We start from the raw sequence: 19,689 nt of genomic DNA, 5'->3' as shown, positions 1-19,689 counted from the left end.
TACAAAGAAAAGAAATGATATGTTGGCTCCCATTGACAGCTGTAAGAAGCATGGTTTTTGGCTAGGCAGTAATGCTCCATCACCTTTTTATTACTTTGTGAAGCAATGGGACTGTAATTGTGCTGTGAGCATTTTTTCTAGACAAGATTAACAAAAGGGCTGAGTGAAAACATAAATATACTCTCATTTTCATGTTACGGGTGACAGCTTTCTGCCTTATTAGAATTAAAAAGCACTCCTCCAGTCAACAAAAAATGTAATCAAAATGAATGAGTACCACAAAGCTCAGTGAAACAGAGAGAGAATTGTAAAAAAAACAAAAAAACAAAAAAAAGTTAGAATTGTAATGTGCATCTCTATATAGCCTGAGCCCTACCTACAGGACTTGATCTACAAATATGTAAAAGAACTTTAACCAGATTCTCCCTCCAAGTTAATCCCACTTCTGTTTGTATAGAAGCCTATGATTCTGCAGCTGTAAATAAGCCACTACTGAAAGCTGAAAGTGTAAAGGTGGCCATACACTATAAGATCTGCTCGATTGGCAAGGTAGCCAAATAAGCCAATCTAAGGTAGAAAATGTTGGTCTTTAATGTGAATGTTAGTCCTAGGCCAAACATCAGATTACAACAGTTGATATATGAGCTATTAGATCGTGGACCGTCTCAGCTAGCCAAGGTGGTCCCTGATCCCACTGGAAAATCAAACGACATCTGGCCAATTTTTGGTCAGGCCCAACCTGGTTGCCAACTTGAAACACTATTTAAAGCCCATTAGGGCTGTGGGACTTTGCCCATGATAGGATTGTGTTTCTTGGTGCTACTGAGCCTTGTGCTATTATTGCTATATCCTGAACCTGTTTGATTCCTGTTTTGACCCCTGCCTGGCTATTTTGACTATTCTGACTTCTGGATTCTGACCCTTGCCTGATTACTGACTACCTCTACTGATTAACCCTCTGATTGACTTCCTGGTTTGACCCTTGCCTGCCTGACAATGTTTATTCTCTGCCTGCCTCGACCCGGCCTGATCTGACTACTCTTTTGCCTGACGCCTTGTACTACGATCTTCTGTCCAAAGACTTTGCTTTACAGTCGTGCCCCTCTGCCTATCCAGAACCCTCATCTTGCACCTCTCGTTTAAGTCCAGGAGGCATCCTAGTAAGCCGAGGGCTCCTCCTGAGGCCCAAAGGTGGTCACACTACTGGTGAAGCACGAGCCGAGACCAGGGTGCCTGGTGTTTGTTCTGATGTTGGGTGCCGACCGTGACAACAGTAGAGTAAAGCTTTGCAAATGGAACCTTAAAAGCCTCTCTCATTATTAACTCCAGGACTTGACTTCCAAACTTTATGTTTTAAACACCAAATCAAACTAAGTCGGATAATGCTGAAAATATAATCAGGTGTATTTACAAACATCCGTGCTTCATTCCACTCTTTCAGGTAGCCATAAGTTAAATACTATCATTGAACCTCATGTTCTGTCTGTTCCCTTCTTCCACATCTCTTCTTCTTGTAACTCTTCCATGAGGTTGTAAGGAGTAGAACATGTTTATTAAATGCAAATAGTAATAAACTGGTTCCAGTGACTGCTGTTAGGTACATGATCTCCCTAGGAACGTTCTATAGCAGGTTCTTCTCTGTGGTACTTGGAAGGGATTTCCCAAGAGAGGCTATTTAAGGTAGAGAACAGCATGCCACTTCCACTTTGGCTGATGTGAGAAGAAGTAATGATGGCAGGAAGCCTGAGACTTGCCATCTCAGTGAGGTACCTGAAGGTGTCAATAGATAGAGTAGATAGTGACTGGCTAGATGCATGGCACTCACTTTAAATGGTGAGAGGCCAGTTAGTTGAGCATCTGAGGCTCTAATGAGGAGCAAAGAAGGGGCCAGTGCCCTGGTGGTACCTCAATAGACAGGTACTCGGTGAGTTAGTAACTTAAACTAGGTAACAGGCATTCCTAGTGGCCTGGAAATCCTTGCTCTGTGTTAGTGATAATAACCGTGGGACTTATATGTTGGTGACTCTGAATAAAGCTGGTTCTGCGTTTAGCTGCAAGACCATGTTGACCTCCAATATCTGTGTTATTGTGTTTCTATATGAAACAATGTGTTGTGATGTGTTTTTTAAACTAAAATGAAATCCAGTAAAATCATAAATCAGTGAGTTTGCATACTGTAAGAGGCATCAGCAAGAATGGCACATCAGCCGGAAGCTTATACTATAGGGAAACTGTGCCAGTATGTTTTAATGAGGTTTTTTTTTTATGGCCTTTAGCAGATTGTATGACCTCTGATAGAATTGTATCCCTAGTGTGATATGTGTGTGGGATATGAAAGCTTCCTTTTAATGTGCTCCTCTTTAAATATAGCATTTATTTAAGCAAATACCAAGTATTTGTGCAATGTATTAAGCTGCGGGAGAATTGATAATTAGTTTGATTGCAGGTGCTTTTGAATATTGTATGTCTATGTATTATACATCAGCTTTTTGCAACTGCATAAGTATGTGTTTGGAAAAATGAACCGGTCCAAAATATAGTACAGGCAAAAGAGCTGAATTCTTGAGAGTCAGCAGACAAGCTCAAGGCAAAAAGTAAAACAGAAAAGTTCCCAGAGTGTCAGATAGGGCAGAAGAGAGACATACTACAACTTGAATAAAATCAATTTCTTTCTATACAGTTTTAAAATGTAAGAAATAAGAAAGGAAAGAGGAAACAAAAAGAAGCATAATACTAATAATGCCATATAACAAATTCCTGAAGAAGTTTCGCTAAAATAAAATTTGCATGGCCTGATTCAAAATAGTGTGAATGCTTTTCATTTGACTTTGATATTCATTAATGTTATGGATCACTGGTCTGTAATACACAGAATGAAGCCACTGATGGCAGAATTAGCACGTTGTACGTCAGTATAAACAGAATGGCAGCATAAGCATTCCTTCTACAACCAATTATTTATTCTCAGATGCGCACAGTGAAAACCCCAGAAGCTGGCAGGAAAAAGAGTGCTTTCTATACTACTGAATAGACACTACATCAGAGAATTAAAGGGATACTGTCATGGGGAAAAACATTTTTTTTAAAATGAATCAGTTAATAGTGCTGCTCCAGCAGAATTCTGCACTGTAATCCATTTCTCAAAAGAGCAAACTGATTTTTTTATATTCAATTTTGAAATCTGACATGGGGCTAGACATATTGTCAATTTCCCAGCTGCCCCAAGTCATGTGACATGTGCTCTGATAAACTTCAATCACTCTTTACTGCTGTACTGCAGGTTGGAGTGATATCACCCCCTCCCTTTTCCCCCACAGCAGCCAAACAAAAGAACAATGGGAAGATAACCAGATAGCAGCTCCCTAACACAAGATAACAGCTGCCTGGTCGATCTAAGAACAACACTCAATAGTAAAAAAATTTGAAAATTCGAATATCGAAATTTATCATGTACTGTCTCTTTAAAAATTCGACTTCGACCATTCGCCATCTAGAACCTGCCGAATTGCTGTTTTAGCCAATGGGGGACCTCCTAGAACCCATTTGGAGTCAATTGGTGGACTTTAAAAAATCAAAGTTTTTTTAGAAAAAAATACGATGTTACTGATTCGTACGATTCGAATTTGAACGAAAAAAGCCTATTCACCAAAAATCGATTTTTTAAAAAATAAATTTCAGTTGGTCTTTTTTTATTTGAATTTCGAAGTTTTTTTTATTCGAAATTCGACCCTTGATAAATCTGTCCCTTAATGTACAACATTCCTGCCATATTTTTTTTGTTCAGCTTTAGTTCTCCTTTAAACCTAAAACCTACAAAGGGGACACGGGGAGAACATATTTGCATATTTTAAATGTATTTATATTGTAAAAATTAACTAACTACGAGAGAGGTTAAAGGGCCAGTGTTTTTTTTTTTTTTAACATATCTAGTTTGTATCTGGACAAACACACTTTTTCTTGGCAAACAACATCCTATTTTATACAGAATGGTCTTTATGTTATAGGTGTGTAGAGATCCATGACTGGCATTTGACACCTTTTTATCTTCCCAAAACCATTGTATTCTTCACAGTTTATCTGTTATCATGTGTAAACATGAATATTTTTGTCCTGTTCAGCTTGAACAATTGCCCCTTGAATACGCAGCAACTAACTGATTCTGAAACAAACATGAGGTTTTACTACTATGGAGTAGCAGTGTGTTATATATAAATACACTTTCATTTTTTGGTGTGGACCTTGTGAAGATCAAAATAACTCTTCAAGCTAGGTAGTGAGAGATTATAAAGTATTATGCGAATTCGAGGGAATTTTCTAAGTAAAAAAATTCAAAATTCAAAGTAATTTTTTGGATACTTCGACCATCGAATAGGGTACTACGACTTCGAATTTATTTCGACTTCAATTCGAAGTAAAAATCGTTTGAATATTCGACCATTCGATAATCGAAGTACTGTCTCTTTAAAAAAACTTCAATACTTCGCCAAATTAAACCTGCCAAAGTGCTATGTTAGCCTATGGGGACCTTCTAGACCATTTCTCTAAGTCTTCACACATCGAAGTAAAATCGTATGCTAAAATCGTTCGAAGCGAAACAATTTAATCATACGATCGAACGATTTTACTTAGATTGTTCGATGCCCAAATTCGGTGAAAAATACTTTGACTTTGATATTCGAATCGAAGTATTTCAATTTGATGGTCGAATTTCGAAGTATTTTACACTTCGAAATTCGACCCTTGATAAATCTGCCCCATAGTACTATATAAATCAGACACCATGGGGCAGATTTATCAGGGGGTCAAATTTCAAAGTAAAAAATACTTCAAATACTTCATTTATACAGACATGGGACATGTTATCAGGAATGCTCAGCACCTGAGGTTTTCCAGATAAAGGATCTTTCCGTAATTATGATTATTATACTTCAGGGGGTTATTAATTAAAGTCCGATTTTTTCTATAAAAAAAAAAAAAGTTGGACTTTTAAAGGGGAAAACACAATTTTTTCATAAAAGAAAAAACTAGAATTATTCTAGTGTTAAAAGTCCAAATAAAAAAGTATTCCAACACAGACCTGCCTAGTTCATGTTGAAGTCAATTTTAGATGTCCTGTTGACATTTTGAAGATATCCTGAATGGCGCTGGATTTCGTAGTTTTGGGTGTCATATCTGAAAAAGTAGGAGGTTTTGGGCATCAATCCGAAAAAGACAGAAAAAAACGCACAATTTGGATTTTTCATGATTTTATAGAGTCTTTTCCTGCACAATACTTTTTCGCGAAAATTTATTGATAAATGAGCATCAACAACAGGGTGCTCAGCTACCATGGCAGATCCGTGAACAGTCACCAAAGACATACATAGAATGCAACTAAACCACCTTCTTCAAAAGATCTTAATGATCAAGTCAACTTTGCAAACTTTTCCCTTTTCTACTGTTTTCACAGATAAAGAAGGGTTAAAAGGTTTACAGCCAGGTGATAAGTCAGTAGGATAGAATGATCCTTCACCAGCAATGTATATTATATCATGTTATCACTAATAGAATATTAATGTAAAATCCATCATTTCCATTAGCATCAGTGTATATACAGTATGTTTTGGACTATGCAATCTCCCAAATGCCCTGCTCCTGGAGCTACTGCCAAGTCCAACGTATCAGAAGCTCCAGTGTTTCTCAGCATCAATTAGTATCCTAATCAATGGCATCAGTATATACTCTTCATTGAGTTCATTTTAGAGCTTCAGTGCATGCAGGGGCATCTGTAATGATCCCTATATTTTTAATGCACAAAAATATATGTGATAGCATTTATACAGTGTAGAGTATAGTAAATAGAGCCATATGCACACTTTCAAAATATAGTTTTCTTAAAAATCATTTGCTATTTATACTTCTGTATGTGAGATTGTGACAGATAATCAAATACTATTCTGAATACTGAGAGATGGCATCCCAAATAAGCACCCAGGATTTCCTGCATTACTCATGTTAGGATTTCTATTTTTATATGGCTTTGATGCAAATCTGAAGGAAATGAATGCACAATTAATGAAGCGATATATGTTTAGTGCACTTCTGCTTAAATAAAATATATGAAATTAGGCTGAAGATAAATATAATCCTCTGTCTGTAAATTCACTACACAGTTCCAGATGGAATGACGTTGTTCCAGAGTAAAGAAATTCACCTAAGAGAACCCTCTTGGGCTCCATATGTATATGGGAAAATAAATCAGAATACACTCTATGTATGGATAACTTAAAGAAACAAGAAATGGATCATCCTATTTATTTTCTACAGATTTCTCTGGTGGCAGGGAGTGGTATTTGTGATAAAGTTCCTTGCTACGCTTGGTAATAGATAAGAAAGTAACTGAACAGAAAAGAACATGAAGGACTTGAATTGTTTGGAGCAAGAGAGAACCTGCAATATTTAATATAAATATACTTGGTGCAGGGGATTCCTAAAAAATATCAGTGTGGCACTTAGCATACAGTATTCCGGCTGGTGCATTTTTGAAGAAGAAGAAGAAGAAGAGCGTCAGCCCATGTAGCCATTAAATGACTATAGTCACTGGGGGTATAACAACTTGGAACTTCCTAGCAGTTTAAATCATATCCCCTTTCTAAACACTTTCTTGACAGAAGAGTATTTAACAAATTTACACATTTATGAAACCATAGGGAACCTGTCAATTCATTAGAATACATTTCACTGATATGCAGCCAAAACAATTCTGTTCACTTCTTAATCCCCAATTTCTGTAAAAGTCTCCAGTCAGTTCCTCTTCATGGCAATTTTTGTGACTCTGCGCTACAATTAAAAAAAAAGCATGAAAAATGAAAAACTGACTGCAGTGCATCAAGCATGAGAAAACCTGCCCATTGACTCCATTGCATTAGGTGTGAAAAAAACGCTTATTGACTTCAATGCATCTGAAAAACGGCCATTGAGCATTTGGCACCAGAAAAAATACCCATTGAATAAAAATAAAAAAAACACGAGAAAAAATGCCTCTTGGAACAAATGCATTTGGTAGAAATGCAGCACATTGACTCCAATGCAACCAGTAAACTTTTGGCAACATTTTACCATTTTGGGATTTTATCCACAGTTTCACAGATATTTTAGCAAAACAGGGGAGTTTTGCTCATCAATACTTCCTGCTAATTGGTTCATAAGTGATTAGAGCAGTAGCAACCTTTTCTTACATTTCCCCATTTTGCAAATGACTGTACAAGGTTAGCCTGGAATTCTAGAAATGTTGTGTTGTTAATAAAAAACATGCCAAGGCGACTTTTAGGCCTAAACGTAAATATGCTTGCGGTGCTCCATTATTACAAATCAGCATATACCGTATAAAAGGGCTTTCATATATTTGTTTATAATAATTTCCCTTCAGTTGTTGTGCTGAAAATCTGAATATGACAGGTATAGAAATTAACAAATCCACCACAGCATTAAATATTGTTTTAATAATAATTTCACAGCTCTTTATAAATGCATTATCATGTAAATATTATGATCCTTTTATGCCAGTGCATGTTAGCAAATCCGATCTGTTACACATGAGCATCAACCCCAAGAGACTTTTCCAAGCTCCTCGTATCTCTGTTCCTGGGGTTTTCCAAAAAAACTGTATTACAGAACAACATCCTGCTCCCCTCAGGCATCACCTTTTGCTAATTAAATTGTTCAGTGGTTCAGAAGCTGAAGAAGAAATATGTTTTATCTTAACGGGATTGTAGCCCTTTACCGTACTCTACATGAATGTATTGCAGGCAGGGAATCGCAGTGTGCTGTATTAATATCTCCCAGCTAAATCTTTTTCTCAAGGTTCAGGTAAATTAAAAGGAAGGGGAAGAAAGTGAAAATAAAAACTATTTCTTTTCCAAACACTGTATTCTATACTAGAAAATACCTTAGTATTATCACACAGAGCAAAAACGTGACCAATATTTCTGAAATATGGACTTATGCTTTAAAACCTTTGAATTTTGGTGCTTCTACCCATTCTAATAAACGATTATTTTATATATTAACTATTTAGGTGTCCTGTGAAAATAGCAACTAAGCATCCTAAGTATTGTCTGCTTCCGTAATGCAATTAAAGGGGTTGCTCACTTTTAAATCAACTTTTACTATATTGTAGCGATTGATATTCTGAGAAAATTTGCTTTTGGTTTTCATTTTTTATTTTTGTGTTTTTTGAGTTATTTAGCTTTGTATTCAATAGTTGTCCAGTTTTCAATTTCAGCAATCTGGTGGCTAGGTTCCAAATTACCCTAGCATTCATGCACTGATTTGAATAAAATACTGTAATCTGAATAGGAGAGGTACTGAACAGAAAGACGAGTAATAAAAAGTAGCAATAACAATACATGTGTAGAACATTTGTTTTGAAGATGGGATCAGTGACCCCCATTTGAATGCTAACAAGAGTCAGAAGAAAACGCAAAATATTCTAAAACTATAAAAAAGAAAAAATGAAGGCCAATTGAAAAGTTGCTTAGAATTAAGCATTCTATAACATACTCAAAGTTAACTTAAAGGTGAACGACCCCTTTAATACAGAGGTCCAACCCTTACTTTTACTATTGCTCTTTATATTAGGTTTAACCAACCTTCTATTTAACCATTGGCAGATGAATAATCTTTCTTTCAAGGATTGTTCTTCTACAGGTATGGGACATGTTATCCAGTATTTTCGGGACCTGGGGCTTTCCAGATAAGGAATCTTTCTATGACTTGGATCTCCATAACCTAATTCTACTAAAAAATAAATGAAATATTAAATAAACCCAGCCACCAATAAGGATTAATTATAGCTTATTATTCCTTGCTGCTAAAAGTTTTAGCAATAGTAACAGTAAGGGGCAGATTTATCACGGGTCGCATTTCGAATTACAAAAAACTTCAAAATTCGACCATCGAATTGAAAAGTTTATTTCACCGAATTTGGCAATCCTACGATCGAATAAAAATAGTTTCGAATTATTTTAGCGTACGATCGGTTTGTAGAAGGTCCCCATAGGCTAACATAGCAATTCGGCAGGTTTAATTTGGCGAAGTATTGAAGCCAACGTTTTTTTAAAGAGACAGTACTTTGATTATCGAATGGTCGAATATTCGAATGATTTTTACTTTGAATCGAAGTCGAAGTAAATTCGAAGTTGTAGTATCCTATTCGATGGTCAAAGTATCCAAAAAATTACTTAAAATTTCGAAAATTCCCTTGAATTCACTTTGACCCTTGATAAATCTGCCCCTAAGAGTCCAGCCTAAACTGGCAATGTCTGTTCGTGCAAATGCCTGGTCGGCCTCTCTTTTTCAAGTGCCCCCCCCCTGGAAAGCTGATTAAATGAGGCAAATAGAAGCCACCGAATGGATCTGAAGAGCAGCCGCTGAATGGATCTGAGCAGAAACCACCAAATGGATCAGAAGTCTGCAAATGGCCTGAAGAGAAACCACCAAATGGACCCAACGCCAATCTGCCAAATGGACCCGCAGACAAGCAGAAGAATGGACCCAAAGACAAAAGGAGATGAAGACAAGCCAATGAAAGGAGACAAAGACAACCCAATGAAAGGAGACGAAGACAAGCCAATGAAAAGAGACAAAGACAAGCCAATGAAAAGAGACAAAGACAAGCCAATGAAAAGAGACAAAGACAAGCCAATGAAAAGAGACAAAGACAAGCCAATGAAAAGAGACAAAGACAAGCCAACGAAGGAACCAAAGCCACAAATTTAAGTGAAGAAGCTGCTGATGAGGAAGACCAACTGCCAAATTTTATAGGTAAGTTCCAATGAACACCAGTGTTTTTTGTTTTTTTTAACCTCCAGCCCACCAATTTATTTTCACTTTTAAGGGGGGAACCATGGCCAACAATGATTATTTTAACTGACCACCATTTTTTTTAATTTTTATAGGGGGGCTGACCATAAATGTCTTTTTTTTAACTTTTATGGGTTTGGGACGATGGCCAACAATATTTTTTTTACCTGTGGGAGTGGGCTGGCCGCCAATGTCAAATGTATATATGTAGGCTGCTCTGAGGGCTGTTTTTTACTCCCAGTCTGGCCCTGGTAATAGCTAATATAGTGATAGTTTCAAGATCAGGGTGCCCTGACTTATATCATAGTGAAATAAATTTATAGGGTGAGTCCATACAACATCCATTTTAAATAAATTGTTCATTCCCCTCCAGAACTTCTGTAGTCTGTGGCATGTAAACCAATTATATACTGTATCTACCTTGGCTTTTGTTATATCTCCAACAATTACAACTTGCTTGTTGAGACATTTAGAGGTATAATACCATTTAGCTATATACTTGTATTTTTGCTCTTTTAGCCTGTTAGACATAGTGCACAAAAGGTACCTTTAAAGATCTTAGATCTTATATCCTGAGAAAGGTTCAAATGAAGTTCCAATAAATTATTTTGCATACTTGTACATGATTTGGCTTTTTTCATTCTCATAGGTCTACTTTCCATTGTTTTTCCAGTCTCTTTCTTGTGACAGAAAAAAAATAATATTACAACCACCTAATGTAATTTGGCTTAAAGATTAAAAAATAATATTACAAAATATTAAAATAATAATCTTTAAGAGGTCATGGAAGTAATATTAGTAAAGAGTATATTGTAAATGCATTACTTCCCCGCCCTTCCCTCATTCCCTGCAACCAGCACAACTCGATAAGATATCTCAGCCCTGGCCCCACTCCATTTACTAGTAACATTTTTTTACCCTGTATTATTTCTTAATTTTTTAATAATATGCATTTATAGTTTTGGTTTGTCTAGACCAGAGATCCACAACCAGTAGCTCATAAGCAACATGTTGGTCTCCAATCCCTTGGATGTTGCTCCCAATGGCCTCAAAGCAGGTGCTTATTTTTTGAATTCCAAGTTTTGGTTGTATAAAAACCAGCCACACTGCCAAACAGAGCTTCAGTGTAGGTTGACGATCCACATAGGGCTACCAAATTGCCAATCACAGCACTTATTTGGCACCCCAAGAACATTTTTCATGCTAGTGTTGCTCCCCAACAAAAATCGAAAAACAGACGGCACTTCTGAAAATGGGGTTTATTGGAGTTCCTGCTGGAAAGACCTGACACGTTTCGGGAGTTATCCCTTAGTCATATGACCTATGACTAAGGGATAACTCCCGAAACGCGTCAGGTCTTTCCAGCAGGAACTCCAATAAACCCCATTTTCAGAAGTGCCGTCTGTTTTTCGATTTTTGTTGTGTGTACAGTGGGGACACTGTTTGACTGAGCACCTGGCCTGAGGGGAGAGCGGTGAGCTGTTTGCGGTCCTTTCTTTGCTCTTTTGTCTATAGTGTTGCTCCGCAACTCCTTTTACTTCTCAATGTTGCTCACAGATTCAAAAGGTTGGGGATCCCTGGTCTAGACCAAATTCGTATTCATAGTTTTATAGTCACTGTATTTTTAACCAAATGATTTGTGGGCCATTTCATATTCCTGCGTTCATGTTGTAAATAAGTTCATTTACAGTATAAATGTTTTATTGATGAAAGAGGTAATTCTAAAATTAACCCTTCCTTGAGCATTATTCAGTCAGGCTCCTTGGGGATATGCACGTGTGGCTGAAAAACAGTATGTTTATGGAGTTTCATTAAAGTGAATGTATCTTTTGAAAAAAAACCTCTACGCTCTGTTATTAAACGTTGAAGTGGTAGAAATTGGATTTATATTAAACTGATTTACATTGGCTTGAAGACATGTGATCATTACTATCTGTTGATTGGTGTTCACAGTGATTAGGCAATATGGCAAATAACATTGAAAGCAAAAGAAAGCAAGAATTCTTACAGGAAAAAAAAGCTTTTTAACCCTGAAAATAAAATAAAATTGAGATAAATGCTTTATGGCTTGCATCAGTTCTCAAGACCTGAATGTTAAGTGTATCCAAATAGTTAATGGCCAGTCATACAAGGAAATGAAAATGATTAAAAACATATATACATGATTTTATAAAAAGCAGAATATTTTCATTGAATATTTATCCTGTAGTTCACCTTGCTGGAGTTAAAGTAAAATGTAATTCAATAAAGAAGCTAGAGCTGCCAACTTACCTGTCTCACCTGTACCTCCAAATGCTCTGGATAATATGTCGGTAATAGTGATCAGTTTTCCTGGGGTGTATGATACAGATATATCATATTTTTGCAACTACAGTAACATCCTCTGTAAGGAAAAATGTTGTATTGGTAACCCCAAACCCGACAAAAATGTGCCACAAACAAAACAGCCATAGACTCTAATTTAATTTCACTCAAGTGCATTATGCTTTGAAAACATTTTGTTGCGCGCCTAAAGTCAAACGCATGCCAAAAACTTTTAAATTTGTTAATTTTTCCAGAGTTTTCTAATTATTCGGTGAAGCGAAAAGCTAGAGATTTGTCCATCGGCGCAGGTGAACAATGTAGGCATTTTCAGTCCAGGTCTGAATGGTGAACAGTACGGGGCTTTAGAGGTGTGAACAATAGAGGTGTTACAGGTGTGTGAACAATGCAGGAGCAAAGGGGGAAATGTAACAAATTTATCAAAGAGCCAAATTTTGCAAATAAAAATTTGCCTGTCGCAATGTAATATTCTTCATTAGGCTTTTATTGCATTATGAATCTTTGACACCTGCTCGGCAGTTTTGGTAAATATTATGTCGAAAAAAATGTTTCGCTATTAGGAAATTTTACTACCTACACTGCGAACGTTTGCAAACTATAAAATTTGCAGTCACTATCTTACTGTTGTGTAAGGGGCAAACTGTCGGCAAAGGCAACATTTTTCACATTGCAAATGAAATTGCAAATTATTTTTGGCGCTAGCGACCAATATTACATCCCCCCCTTTGAATTTGAGATGAATAAATTCACAAAACTGCTAAGAAAATTTGCCTGCAAAAAATCCGCGTGTCGGAAAAATTTGGGCACACGTCAGAATAAAAATTGTTGCGTGTCAAAATTATGAGGACGCCCATTGATTTTATTGCATTTGGACAAAATAGACACGCCTATAAAAATTGTCCCAGGCGCTGAAATTGACGCGAATCAAAATAATTTTGGAGCCCATTAAATTGAATGCGTTTCGCTAATTTTTCCGGACAAATTCGCCCATCACTAGATAAGAGTACATTAGAGCACATGATCAACACATAACGGGGCATCTTTTTTCAATAAAAAAAAAGATCAAAAAGAGGCCACCCATTACACTCGAGGAACTGAACTTTCACTTTAGGCAACCCAAGTTGTTCTTCTCAGTGAGTTCAATAAGGCTGTAGAATAACCTTTGTTAACATTCTATTAGGGGTTATTTCTTATAACTTCATTTTTATTAGTCAAGTTTTTTTAGTGAAAATTGAATCTTTTTAAATTTTTATAACTTCATAATGCCCCAATGCTCCAAAAGTCTGAATCCAAAAATACTAAAACTTGTCGAATTCATGTAAAAGTCAATGGCATCTGTACCTTTAACCATGTTTTTAACCTTCACAAATTTTGGGAGAATTGGGGTGTGGGGTGGGGCAATTTGATAAAGTCGAGTTATGTTTCCGGGCGTGGAAGCGTGGAAGTTGTTTAGTAGTCTGGACTTTCTACTCTCTCAATTTGCCTGACGGCTCCTAATGTTAACCGTCATATACTCCACCTCCCTCATATTTTTCACTCTATGCACTATATATGTTAATTTAAGGAGTGTGGGCTTTTTTTAACCATTTATTGTACATTTTTTAAAGTCCAAACAATTAGGGGCAGATTTATCAAGGGTCGAAGTGAATTCGAGGGAATTTCTAAGTAAAAAAATTCGAAATTCGAAGTAATTTTTTGGATACTTCGACCATCGAATAGGATACTACGACTTTGACTTCGACTTTGATTCGAAGTGAAATAGTTTGAATATTTGATTATTCGATCATCGAAGTACTGTCTCTTTAAAAAAACTTCGATTTCAATACTTCGCCAAATTAAACCTGCCGAGGTGCTATGTTAGCCTATGGGGACCTTCGAGAGCATTTTTCTAAGCGTTTGGAAGTCAAAGTAAAATCATTCGATCGATCTCTGAAATCCTTTGAATTGTTCGATTCGAAGGATTTAATCGTTCGATCGAACGATTTTACTTGGACTGCAGGATACCCAAATTCACTGAAAAAAACTTCGACTTCGATATTCGAAGTCAAAGTATTTCAATTCAATGGTCAAATTTCTAAGTATTTTTAACTTCGAAATTCGACCCTTGATAAATCTGCCCCTTATTGTCTGAATCCTTGCCTGCATACTATACTGATATACAGAGAGCAAGGATTCAGACTGAGTGCTCAGGGCGGCTGCTGAGCAGCAATGAGAATTATCACTGTAGAGATCAGAATGGTTTTTGCCTGTGTAAAGCAGCCAAACACATTCTATCAGATTGCCACAGGTATCAGATTTAGGGTGTCAATTAGATCTCTAAAAAGGTTCCTTTCATAAAAGTCAGGAAAGTTTTATTAAATAAGGAAAATCTCAATATGCTGGAAATCCTCCAGGATTCCTCAGTTCAATATTTGATAAATCAGCTCCTGTGTCTTGATTTTTTTTACACAAATAAATTATAAACTATAATAATTATAATCTATAAAGATCTCTTGGCAGCAGCTGATTTTGTGCAGGAAGTTTTTTTTATTGCACTGTGGCTCGACAGTAGAGAAGTGCCCGGGGATGCTGTGCTATGACGTCCGTTGCTCTTTTATTGAACAAGCAGCAAATCTTACTAAAGCCAATGAGCAGCATGGTCAGACACTTCCAGCATGCACAGATCTTTTAGAATCAGGCCCTTAGTATCAATACATTTTTGTTGCACAGGATATTAGAGCTTGACAGCTTAAAGCTCCATGAAAAAATCCTGGACTACTTGGGGGGTTTGAAAACAGAAAGCCTTGTAAAACCTGCAAGACCCAACCTGCATTGTAAGAGGTTCAGCTGAAAGCTATAAAGACAAGAAGTACAGGTATGGGACCTGTTATCCAGAATGCTCGGGACCTGGGGTTTTCCGGATAACGGATCTTTCTGTAATTTGGATCTTCATACCTTAAGCCTACTAGAAAATCATGTAAACATTAAATAAACCCAACAGGTTTTGCCTCCAATGAGGATTAAATATATCTTAGTTGGATCAAGTACAAGCTACTGTTTTATTGTTATAGAGAAAAAGGAAATCATTTTAAAAAATTTGGATTATTTGGATAAAATGGAGTCTAGGGGAGACTGCCTTTCTGGATAGTGGGTTCCCGGATAACGGATCCCATACCTGTAATATCATTTTTTTCAATAAAGCTGAATTTAAGTAGAAGTAGCAAAAAATATAACAGAGAAGACGTTTGTTTATTTGTTTAGCTAATGAGTAAAAAATTCCGGTGGTACTATTCACTTCTGAGCCACAGAAACTGGTAAGTACAGTGAAAAGTCAAGTTCTTTTTACAGAGAATAAAAGACTTAAATACATTTCTCTACAACATTGTGTGTGTCTGTTATTTTTAATTGCAGCCTCCTTGCCTCTGCATGCACTAATGAGTATGACTGGGACAGATACAAGCTCTCTCTGTGTGACCTGTGGCACTGAAACAAGGGCAAGATCTGGGAGCTGAAATACAACTAAACTGATGATAAAAGTGTTTTTCTATTTTGTCAGTTCACTGTTGGTCCTTCTAGAGGAAACTTTTATTTTATGTGATTTTTGTGCATTCTATTTTGCATGACAAATGTACTGTGGTACAAATGGCAATAAAATCAGTCTCTGTCTATCTATCGGCTTTGCCGTAAGCTTGTCTATCTATCTTTGGGCAGAATACTCAATGAAATACAGACACTAAACATGCAGTGTCCCTGTCTGACATCTGTCTGACATCTGATTATCTGTTTACAAAATACTTGCCCAGTGCTAATAAGGGTGCAGTTAGCTTCCTTTGGAAATCTGTTCTTTGTGCATTGGAAGTAGAAGTTTTGCAATAGGAATCCCAACCATATGAAATCTATATAATCTAACAGACTTCTTAGTTAAATCATTCAATTGCTTCACTATCCTCAGCGTATATAAGATAAGTGGATTTCAAGGACCTTTACTTAAAGGGATACTGTCATGGGAAAACATGTTTTTTTTTCAAAATGAATAGTTAATAGTGCTGCTCCAGCAGAATTCTGAACTGGAATCCATTTTTCAAAAGAGCAAACAGATTTTTTTATATTCAATTTTGAAATCTGACATGGGGCTAGACATATTGTCAGTTTCCCAGTGGCCTCCAGTCACATGACTTGTGCTCTGATAAACTTCAGTCACTTTTTAGGGTAGGGACACACTGGGCGATTTGGGGAGTTTTAGTCGCCTGGCGACTAATCACCGCGACTTTTCTCCCCGAATGCCTCCCCTCGCTCTGCGCCTGGCTAAAATGAAAAATCGCCTGCGCTAATCACACGCGGCGATTCGTTTTCCGAAATCGCCCGAAGTTGCCTCACGAGGAAACTTCGGGCGACTTCGGAAAACGAATCGCTGCGTGTGATTAGCGCAGGCGATTTTTCATTTTAGCCAGGCGCAGAGCGAGGGGAGGCATTCGGGGAGAAAAGTCGCGGCGATTAGTCGCCAGGCGACTAAAACTCCCCAAATCGCCCAGTGTGTCCCTACCCTTACTGCTGTACTGCAAGTTGGAGTGATATCACCTCCACCCTTCTCCCCGCCCCTCCCAGCAGCCTAACAAAAGAACAATGGGAAGGTAACCAGATAGCAGCTCCCTAAAACAAGATAACAGCTGCCTGGTAGATCTAAGAACAACAAAAAGTAAAAGCCAAGTCCCATTGAGACTGATTCAGTTACATTAGGTAGGAGAGATAACAGCCTGCCACAAAGTAGTTCCATCCTAAAGTGCATGCACAAGTCACATGACCAGGGGCAGCTGAGAAATTGACAAAATATCTAGCCCCATGTCAGATTTCAAAATTGAATATAAAAATCTGTTTGCTCTTTTGAGAAATGGATTTCAGTGCAGAATTCAGCTGGAGCAGCACTATTAACTGATTCATTTTGAAAAAAAATGTTTTCCCATGACAGTATCCCTTTAAAAAAAACTTCGACCCCCTACTTCGCCACCTAAAACCTACCGAGGTGCAATGTTAGCCTATGGAGAAGGTCCCCATAGGCTTTCCTAGGTTTTTTTGATCAAAGGAAAATCGTTCGATCGATTAAAATCCTTTGAATCGTTCGATTAGAAGTATTTAATCGTTCGAACGAACGATTATTCCTTTGATTGGTCGATCAAACAAATAGAGGTAAATCCTTCGACTTCGATATTCGAAGTCGAAGGATTTAACTTCTATAGTCGAATATCGAGGGTTAATTAACCCTCGATATTCGACCAATAGTAAATGTGCCCCTTACTGTGAAATTAAAAAGTGAAAAGTGAAGTGAAATTAAGCAGAGTTTTTTGTTGGTTGAAGATTAGTTTGTTTTAGATGACAGATTATGCATAAAGTTATTAATCGATATTTCTATTTACATTTTGGATATATTTTATATATAATGATGAGCAGTTTTTTTCAACCCAGCATGGATTCACTGGGAAATTTAGCATTTTGCCATCTGTGAATTTCTATGTGAAACTGCAGCAAAAATTTACCGCAACAAAAAAAGTCACTGAGACAAAAAAAAGTCACCATAAAAAAATTGCAGACTTTAATGAATTTTAAGTGATAAAAAACTTGAGAAAAACACCCATTGACTTTAATGCATTTGGACAAAAAAAACGCCCATTGACCAAGTTGCGCAAGTAAAAATTTTGCGTGTAAAAAAATGTTATCACCTATTGATTACAACGTGTTTCACAGAATTTTTGTTATTTCGAAAATAAAAATTGCCGTTTCGCAAATTTTTTGGGAAAGTGAAAGGGGACCAATTCATATCACTATAAATGAAGGTTTGCCCATTTTTGTGACTTTGTTCTTTGTTATGTGTTCGGACACAGTATAACGCAATCATCTTGTTTCCCAGCCTGCACTGTTATTTGATTTTATCACATATCATTCATTTGGACATGGAATGCAATAAATCGTTCTCATCTGGGAGGAGGTCAATGACTACTTTAGTTGACATAACCAAACTATTGGACCAACAATCAGATATTGGCATTTGATATGGTACAGCAAAATTCGTGCAAAATATGTCAGGAACCATCCTCTTATCTGGGGGAGCATCAAGACTTTGCCTGCCATAAACCTGCTTACCAATCTAACCAAATCTAACCAAAGAGATTGCGCCATTCAATCGTATTACAAAACTATTAAGCAATGAGTAATGTGGCAAAGGTTCATTCTTTTATCTGTCCCCCCCATAATAACATGCCTACCCATCTAACTAATCTCTTAAGGTTAAAATGCCTTTATTGCATAGTTTTAGGACATTACAATGTTTCAGGCTTTACTTGGCCCATTATCGAGCTTGAAAAAGTGTCAAGTAAAGCCTGAAATGTTGCTGTAATGTCCTAACACATGCAATAAAGGCATCTACAACTTTAAGAGATCTGGGGGTGATGTTCCAATCTGAATGTAGATCTACACACCAGTGGAAAGTGGCCATTGGGGAACTGGCACTGCGTTGGAATTTGGACTAATTAATGTGCTGACTACTTGCTGTCTACCCATCTAACTAATGACATTACACCCTTCGATAATATCAGAGAACTACGCAGCAGCACATTGTAGCAAAACAGAAAACATATTCCTAGGAGTTTTCAGCTTGGTATGTGGTCCATGTGCCTGACAAGACTGGTCAGATGCCCGTCTAATGATCTGACCAATGACATTGCAGCATTCTGTAGTATAGGAGAAATACACAGTAGTGCATATTATGCAAATACAAAACAGGTGCAACATTATTTATGTATTGAATCAGAGTGTACAGCATCCTTGCTTTTCCCACTGTTGGCTACATGTGGAACATCCAAGAACCATGAAGAACCATACGGTATATAAACGCCTGGCTAGAACACTTTATGATATGACACTGCCTGGTTATCTCCATACACAAATTAATGCAGACAAATAAATGGCATATCAAAACAAGGGAAACAAAGAAGAAGGGCATAAACAGAACCAAAAAATGTAAGAGGGTTCTTTACTAACACTCAACTTTTTCCATTAATTTGAATAAAACAAAGTTGACCTAACTCGAATTTGGATAATTTACTAATAATTCAAGTTTATATAATTGGATACAAAGAAAATCGAGCATCAAATCAAATCGTGCAACTTTTTAGAACTGTCCCTTAACCAACTTGAATTTGTCATGTTTATCACACAAAAAACTAAAATTATTTGAGTTTTTGAGCGAAAACCAAATCGTGAGGACAAAAAACATATTTAAATGGTGACTTTTACATGAATTCAACATGTTTTAGCTGGAGTATTTTTGGATTCCAATCTTTTGCTGCTTTGGGGCTTAATAAATCTTTAAAAAACTGGCATTTTTTTTCTCTAAAAAAAACTCAACTACAGAAACGTGAACTTTGATAGACCCCTCAATGTTATCAGCTGAAATATGTTGGCATAAGTATTTTAAAATTAAGGGGCAGATTTATCAAGGGTCAAAGTGAAAATTCTATTTTCAAATTTAAAAATTCGAATTTTTGAGTTTAT

The sequence above is a fragment of the Xenopus laevis genome, chromosome 6S (genome assembly GCF_017654675.1).
Source record: "Xenopus laevis strain J_2021 chromosome 6S, Xenopus_laevis_v10.1, whole genome shotgun sequence".
In the NCBI taxonomy this organism is placed as follows: Eukaryota; Metazoa; Chordata; class Amphibia; order Anura; family Pipidae; genus Xenopus; species Xenopus laevis.
This window is presented reverse-complemented; position numbering follows the sequence as displayed.